This window comes from Salvelinus sp. IW2-2015, linkage group LG13, assembly GCF_002910315.2.
Source record: "Salvelinus sp. IW2-2015 linkage group LG13, ASM291031v2, whole genome shotgun sequence".
Lineage (NCBI taxonomy): Eukaryota > Metazoa > Chordata > Actinopteri > Salmoniformes > Salmonidae > Salvelinus > Salvelinus sp. IW2-2015.
Window position 1 is genome coordinate 5,969,310 of NC_036853.1, and position 7,796 is coordinate 5,977,105.

General features: G+C 47.8%; 1 pseudogene; it reads left to right on the forward strand.

Annotated features, from left to right (window-relative positions):
• Positions 1-7,796, forward strand: part of LOC139028573 (potassium/sodium hyperpolarization-activated cyclic nucleotide-gated channel 3-like) — a 54,841-nt pseudogene that overhangs the window by 33,009 nt on the left and 14,036 nt on the right.

Consider the following 7,796-nt stretch of genomic DNA (forward strand, 5'->3'; position numbering starts at 1 on the left):
TGAATTTCCTTTCGTTAAGAGCGGTGAAGACTCAGTGTCCTTCCCTCTAATGGAGGCTTGGGAGGCACCAGGAGGTAGTTTAGGAGGCACCAGGAGGTAGGGCTTGGGAGGCCACCAGGAGGTAGGGCGTGGGAGGCACCAGGAGGTAGGGCTTGGGAAGCAGGCTCACGGAGGTAGGGGCTGGGAGGACACGAGTGGGCTGAGGCAAGGGTAGCGGCTTGGGAGGCAACCAGGAAGGGTAAGGGCTGGGGTCAGGGGAAGGCTTGAGGCCAGCGGGTAAGGCTTGGGAGGCACCAGGAGGTAGGGCTTGGGAGGCTCCAGGAGGTAAGGCTTGGGAGCGCCAGGAGGTTAGGGCTTGGAGACCGGGGGGTTAGTGCTTGAGCACCGGAGGTAGGGCTAGCTGGAGGAGGGGAGGGCACCAGAGGTAGGGCGTGGAGGCACCAGGATGGTAGGGCTTGGAGCGGGGTAAAGTGGGCACAGGAGGTAGGGCTTGGGAGGCATCCATGGGAGGTAGGGGCGTGGAGGCACCAGAAGGTAGGGCTTTGCGGAGCTCCAGGAGGTCTAGGGTTTGAGAGGCTCCAGGAGGTAGGGCTTGGAGGCACCAGAGGTTAGGGCTTTGAGAGGCACCAGAGGGTTAGGCTTGGGAGGCACCGGAGGTAGTGCTTGGTTAGGCTCCAGAGGTAGGGCTTGGGAGGCTCAAGGAGTAGGGCTTGGGAGGCTCCAGGAGGTAGGGCTTGGGAGGCCTCCAGGAGTAGGCTTGGGGGCTCCAGGAGGTTAGGGTTTGAGAGGCTCCAGGAGGTAGGGCTTGAGAGGCTCCAGGATGGTAGGGGTTGCCCGAGGCTCCAGGAGGTAGGCTTGAGGGTCCAGGGAGTAGGCTTGGGGCTAGGCACCAGGAGTAGGCTTGGGGCAGGGGTAGCGAGGCTCCAGAGGTAGGGCTTGGGAGGCACCAGGAGTAGGGCTTGGAGGCACCAGGACGGTCAGCTGGGGCCCGGGGTAGGCTTGGCACAGGAGGTAGGGCTTGGGAGCTCCAGGAGGTTAGGGCTTGGCGAGCTTCCGAGGAGCGAGGGTGAGGGTAGGCTTGGGAGGCACCAGCGAGTAGGCGCTGTGAGGGCACCAGGAGTTAGGGCGTTGGGAGCCCAGGGGAGCGGCGTGGGAGGCACCAGGCAGTAGGGCTTGGGAGGCACCAGGAGGTAGGGCTTGGGAGGCTGATTCTAAGGATGGTTAGGCTTGATGTGCACGGCAGGATTGGGCATCACTGTTACATTCCACTCAGTCACTCTGCCGATGAAAATCTGGACACATTCCAGCCTGAATGTATCTATATTGATGGACTGATATTGAAATAGACATTTGACTCCAATTTCTGGACAGAAGGCATTGAATCTCGCTCTCTTCATTTATTGTATGAGGCTGACAGTATAATATGATATTAAATCAAACCCGCAGTCATAGTAAAAACACTTTAAACCATAGACTACTGTAGATTCAAGGAGCTGCTTTACAATTTCAATTATTGATCGACATGTCCTACTTGGTTTCAGATATGCCAATACTGGTTTCAGATTAATGAAGGTATATAAATTTAGTTTAGATTCTCTGTGTGTGGCATTTGCACAAGGTGCTGACTGTCCAGTTAATTTGAGGTGTAATTGACGAAGCATCCCTTACTCCTCCGACTCATTCTAACTCCATCCCGTAACTCCATCCCCGTAAACTCATCCGTAACTCATCCCGTAACTCCATCTCGTAACATGCCATCCACTATTTACACTCCATCCTATCCGTAAGTAACTCCCACTCTCAAGTTCAATCCATCCTGACTCACTCCCCGTCACTCCAATCCCGTTAACTCCATCCCAATACTCCATCCGCTACCACTCCTATCCACACTAACTCCATCCCGTAACTCCATCCCGTAACTCCATCCCCGTAACTCATCCCGTAACTCCATCCCCTAAACTCCCATCCCGTAACTCCATCCCCTAACTCCATCCGTAAGCTCCATCCTCTACTCCATCCCCAATACTCCATCCCGTAACTCCATCCGCTAACTCCATCCGCTAACTCCATCCCATAACTCCATCCGCTAACTCCATCCCCTAACTCCATCCCCTAACTCCATCCCGTAACTCCATCCCCTAACTCCATCCCGTAACTCCATCCCGTAACTCCATCCCGTAACTCCATCCCGTAACTCCATTAGACATGGATCTAAGATCCAATGTACACACACACACACACACTGAAAAGAGCCACCACACTCATTGTTGATTTGACATGCATAATGGCACTCTACTTTGCTGGCTGCAGAGAATAGGCTAGCAGTGTTCTCAGTGGGATCTTTTACCACTGTAAAGAGAATATAATCCCCCCCCCCCCCAGGACCATTAGTACATAGTGACGATAGTCCCAGATGATGATTACGTAAAAATAAATATCCGTTATAATAGTGTTGCTGTGCTGTCTGGTCCGTCTGCTGGTCTGTGGTGGGCAGATTAACAACAATGTGATGTGGCCTATGGGTAGAGGGACTCAAATCAAACCACATTGTATTTGTCCCATGCTTGGTAAACAACAGGTGGAGACTAACAGTSAAAGCCCTTCCAAACGATGCTGAGATATTTTTTTAGGGATAAATAATAACACGAGGAATAAATACACAATGAGTAACGGTAGCTTGGTCATATACACTGGGTACCAGTACAGACTACSGCCACATAGCACCTACTGCACCCCYTACCTCACCCACTACTAATCCCACTACTAATCYCACTACTAATCYCACTACTAATCTCACTACTAGCTAATTACATTGGAGGCAGCAGCAGCACAATTGTCAAACTGAAATTGTGCATTCGTTTAGTGTTTAGTAGTGTTTACACTGGCAAAAATAATACAGTACATGTCTAGTTACTTAACTAGCTCTGGCGGGTCCTGTTAATGTTTTGTTATTCCCACATTTGCGTGGAGGACAAATTAAGTGGTTTAACTCATTTCTAATCTCCTAGATTTTCCATATGACCTAGACCTGGCTAGTGCCACCCCGGTAGGATTGTGAACCTGATTTGCTATATGCTTGCTGCTGGTGCCACTGGGGATGGATGTCTGCAGTTCCTTGTTCCCATGCTGAAGAGTTCCCCTCTGACTGCTGGGTCACCAGGAACAAAGATTGGTGGTGAGTACACACACACACACACACACACCTAAGTCCTGTTCCAGTTGCAGGAGTTCCCCTTCTGACTGCTGGGTTCACCAGAACAAGATGTGGTCGGAGTACACACCACTACACACAACCAGTTCCTGTTCCCATTGCTGCAGGAGTTTCCCCTCTGACTGCTGCGGTCACCAGGGACAAGATTGGTGGTGAGTACACACACACACACACACACACACACACACACACACCACACACACACACAACACACACAACACACACAACACACACACACACACACACACACAGCACACACACCACACACACACACACACACACACAACACACACACACACCACACACACACACACCAGTTCCTGGTTCCCATGCTGCCAGGAGTTCCCCTCTGGGACTGCTGGGTCACCAGGAACAAAGATGGTTGGTGAGTATACACCACACGCCACACACACACACACATTTACACCACACACCAGTTCCTGGTCCCCATGCTACAGGACTTCCCCCTCTGGACTGCTGGGGTCATCAAGATTGATGATCACTGTCCAAAACATCCAGTTGTTCCAGATGTCTAGTGTTCCAGAAAGTTCCTGGTGTTCCAAATGTCCAGTGTTCCAGAAGTCCAGTGTTCCAAATGTCCCAGTGTTCCAACCATCCAGTGTTCCAAACATCCAGTGGTCCAAATGTTCCAGTGTACCAAATGGTCCAGTGTTCCAAGAAGTTCCAGTGTCCAAATGTCCAGCTGTCCAAATGTCTAGGTGTTCCAGAAGTCCAGTGTCCAAACATCAGTGTTCCAGAAATCCAGTGGTCCAAAGTGGTCCAGTGTTTCCAGAAATCCCCAGTGTTCCAAAATGCTCCAGTGTTCCAGAAGTCCAGTGTTCCAAATTGTCCAGTGTTCCAAAGAACGTCCCAGTGTTCCAAATGTCCAGTGTTTCCAGAAGTCCCAGTGTTTCAAACGTCCAGCTGTTCCAGAACTCCAGTGCTTCCAATGTAACAGTGTCCAGAAGTCCAGTGTTCCAAACATTCATGTTCCAGAAATCCATGTTCCAAATGACCAGTGTTTCCAGAAGTCCAGTGTTCCAAAATTGTTTTGGGGGGGGGGGGTCAGTGTTACAGAAGTCCAGTGTTCCAAAATGTCCAGTGTTCCAAATGTTCCAGTGTTACAGAATTGTCCAGGTGTTCAAAATGTTCCAGTGTTTCCAAACATCCAGTGTTTCAGAAGTCCAGTGTTCTTAAATGTTCCAGTGTTCCAAACATACAGTGTTCCAAATGTCCAGTGTTCCAGAAAGTCCCAGTGTTCCAAATTTCCAGTGTTCCAGAAGTCCAGTGTCCCAAAATGTTTAGTGTCCCAAACGCCAATGTTCCTTAAAGTCTAGTGTTCCAAAGTTTACAGTGTTCCATAAGTCCCAGTGTTTTCACCAAACATCAGTGTTCCAGAAATCCAGTCGTTCCCAAATGTCAGTGTTCCAGAAATATCCAGTGTTCAAATGTTTCCAGTGTTTCAAAAGTCCCAGTGTTTCCAAAATGTCCATGTCCAGAAGTTTCCAGTGTTCAAATGTCCAGTTGTGTTTCCCCAAAAAAGAAGTTCCAGTGTTCCAAACGTCCAGTGTTCCAGAACTCCAGTGCTTCCAAATGTACAGTGTTCCAGAAGTCCAGTGTTCCAAAACATCAGTGTTCCAGAAATCCAGTGTGTTCCAAAGGACCAGTTGTTCCAGAAGTCCAGTGTTCCAATGTCCGGTGTTACAGGAAGTCCAGGTGGTTCCAAATGTCAGGTGTTCCAAATGTCCAGTTTACAGAATCCAGTGGTTCCAAATGTCCAGTGTTCCAAAACATACAGTGTTCCAGAAAGTCCAGTGTTTCCAATGTTCCAGGTTGTTTCCAAACATCCAGTGTTCCAAATGTCAAGTAGTTCCAAGAAGTCCAGTGTTTCCAAATTCCAGTGTTTCCAGAAGGCCAGTGTCCCAAATGTTTGTGTCCCAAACGTTCCAATGTTTCCTAAAGTCTAGGTGTTCCAAAATTTCCAAGTGTTCCATAAGTCCAGTGTTCCAAATTTGTCCAGTGTTCCAGAAGTCCAGTGTTCCAAATGTCAGTGTCCAGAAGTCCTTGTGTTCCAAATGTCCAGTGTTCCCAAAACAAATCCAGTTGTTCCAGAAGTCCAGTGTTCAAATGTCAGTGTTCCAACCACTCCAGTGTTCCAAACATCCATGTGTTCCAGAAATCTCCAGCTGTTCCAAATGTTTACAGTGTTCCAGAAGTCCAGTGCTTTCAAACAAACATCAGTGTTCCAGAAGTACCAGGTGTTCCAAAACATTCCAGTGTTCCAAATGTCCAGTGTTCCAAATGTCCAGTGTTACAGAAGGTCCAGTGTTCCAAACATCCAGTGTTCCAGAAGTCAGTGTTCCAAATGTCCAGTGTTTCCAATGTCCGCTGTTCAGAAGTCAGCTGTTCCAAATTTTCCAGATGTTCCAGAAGCAGTGTCCCAAATGTTTTAGGTCCCAAACGTCCAATGTCCTAAGTCTAGTGTTTCAATTTCCAGTTCCAACATCCAGTGTTCCAAACATCCAGTGTTCCAGAGGTCCAGTGTCCAAATGACAGTGTTCCAAATTTCCAGTGTTCCAGAAGTCCAGTGTCCCAAATGTTTAGTGTTCCCAAACGTCCAATGTTCCTAAAGTCTAGTGTTCCAAATTTCCAGTGTTCCAAAACATCCAGTGTTTCATCCAGAGGTCCAGATAGTTTCCAAATGTACCAGTGTTCCAGAAGTCCAGTGTTCCAGAAGTCCAGTTGTTCCAAATGTCCAGTGTTCCAGAAGTCCAGTGTTCCAAAATGTCCAGTTGCCAAACATCCAGTGTTCCAAACATCCAGTGTGTCCAGAAGTCCAGTCTCCAAATGTACCAGTGTTCCAGAAGTCCAGTGTTCCAAATCTCCAGTGATAACGTCCAGGTGTTCCAAATGTCCAGTGTTCCAGAATCAGTCCAAGTCAGTTTCAAAAATGTCCAGTGTTCCAAACATCCATGTTCCAAATGTCAGTGTTCCAGAAGTCCAGTGTTCCAAATGTTTCCAGTGTTCCAGAAAGTCCAAGTTGTCCAAATGTTAGTGTTCCCAAACGTCCAATGTTCCTAAAGTGCTAGTGCTTCCAAATTACAGTGTTCCATAAGTCCAGTGTTCCTAACATCAGTGTTCCAGAAATCCAGTGTCCAAATGTCCAGTGTTGCCGAAATCCAGTGTTCCAAAGTGTCCAGTGTACAAAGTCCAGTGTTCAATTCCAGTTTCCAGAAGTCCATGTGTTCCAAATGTCGCGTGTTCCAGAAGTCCAGTGTTCCAAACGTCCAGTGTTCCAGAACTCCAGTGTTCCACAATGTTACAGTGTTCCAGAAGTCCAGTGTTCCAAACATCAGTGTCGTACCAGAAATCCAGTGTTTCCAAATGACCAGTGTTCCAGGTAAGGTCCAGTGTTCAAATGTCCAGTGTTACCAGAAGTCCAGTGTTCCAAATGTCCACTGTTCCAAATGTCCAGTGTTACAGAAGCCAGTGTTCCAAATGTCCAGGTGCCAAACATACAGTGTTCCAGAAGTCCAGTGTTCCAAATGTCCCAGTGTTCCAAACATCCAGTGTTCCAAATGTCCAGTGTTCCAGAAGTCCAGTGTTCCAAATTTCCAGTGTTCCAGAAGTCCAGTGTCCCAATGTTTAGTGTCCCAAACGTCCAATGTTTCCTAAAGTTCTTAGTGTTCCAAATTTCCAGTGTTCCATAAGGTTCCAGTGTTCCAAATGCCAGTGTTCCAGAAGTCCAGTGTTCCAAATGTCAGTGTTCCAGAAAAGTCCTGTGTTCCAAATGTCCAGTGTTCCAACATCCAGTGTTCCAGAAGTCCATTTGTGCAAATGTCCAGTCCCAAACATTCCAGTAGTTCCAAACATTCAGTGTTCCAAAACATCCAGGTGTTCCAGAACATGTACAGTGGTTCCAGTAACAGTGTTCCAGATGTCTCTTCGAAACCATCAGTTGTTGCCAGAAGCTCAGGTTCCAAACATCCAGTGTTCCAAATGTCACCAGTGTTCCAAATGTCCAGTGTTACAGAAGTCCAGGTGTTCAACAACCAGTTCCAGGCAAAGGCTCCAGTGTTCCAGAATGTCCAGTGTGTCCATATATTATGATCCTAGTGTTCTCAGAAGTCCAGTGTTCCAAATTTCCACGTTGTGCCAGGAAGTCCTAGTGTGTCCCAAATGTTTATGTGTCACCAAACGTCCAATTGTTCCTAAATCTTAGTGGTCCAAATTTTCCAGTGGTTCCAAAATCACAGTGTTCCTAAAATCCAGTCTTCCAGGAGGGTCCAGTGTCAAAATGGACTCAGTGTTCCAAATTTCCAGTGTTCCAGACAGTCAGTGATTTTTTCTCCCAACTGATTTAGTGTTCCCAAACGTCCAATGTTCCTAAAGTCTAGTTTCCATAATTTCCAGTGTTTGCCAAACATCCAGCTGTTCCCAAACATCCAGTGTTCCAGAGGTCCGGTTCCAATGACCAGTGTTCCAGAAGTCCAGTGTCAGAAAGTCCAGGTGTTCCAAAATATGTCCAGTGTTCCAGAAGTCCAGTGTTCCCAAATGTCCAGTGTTCCAAACATCTTCTCTCTTT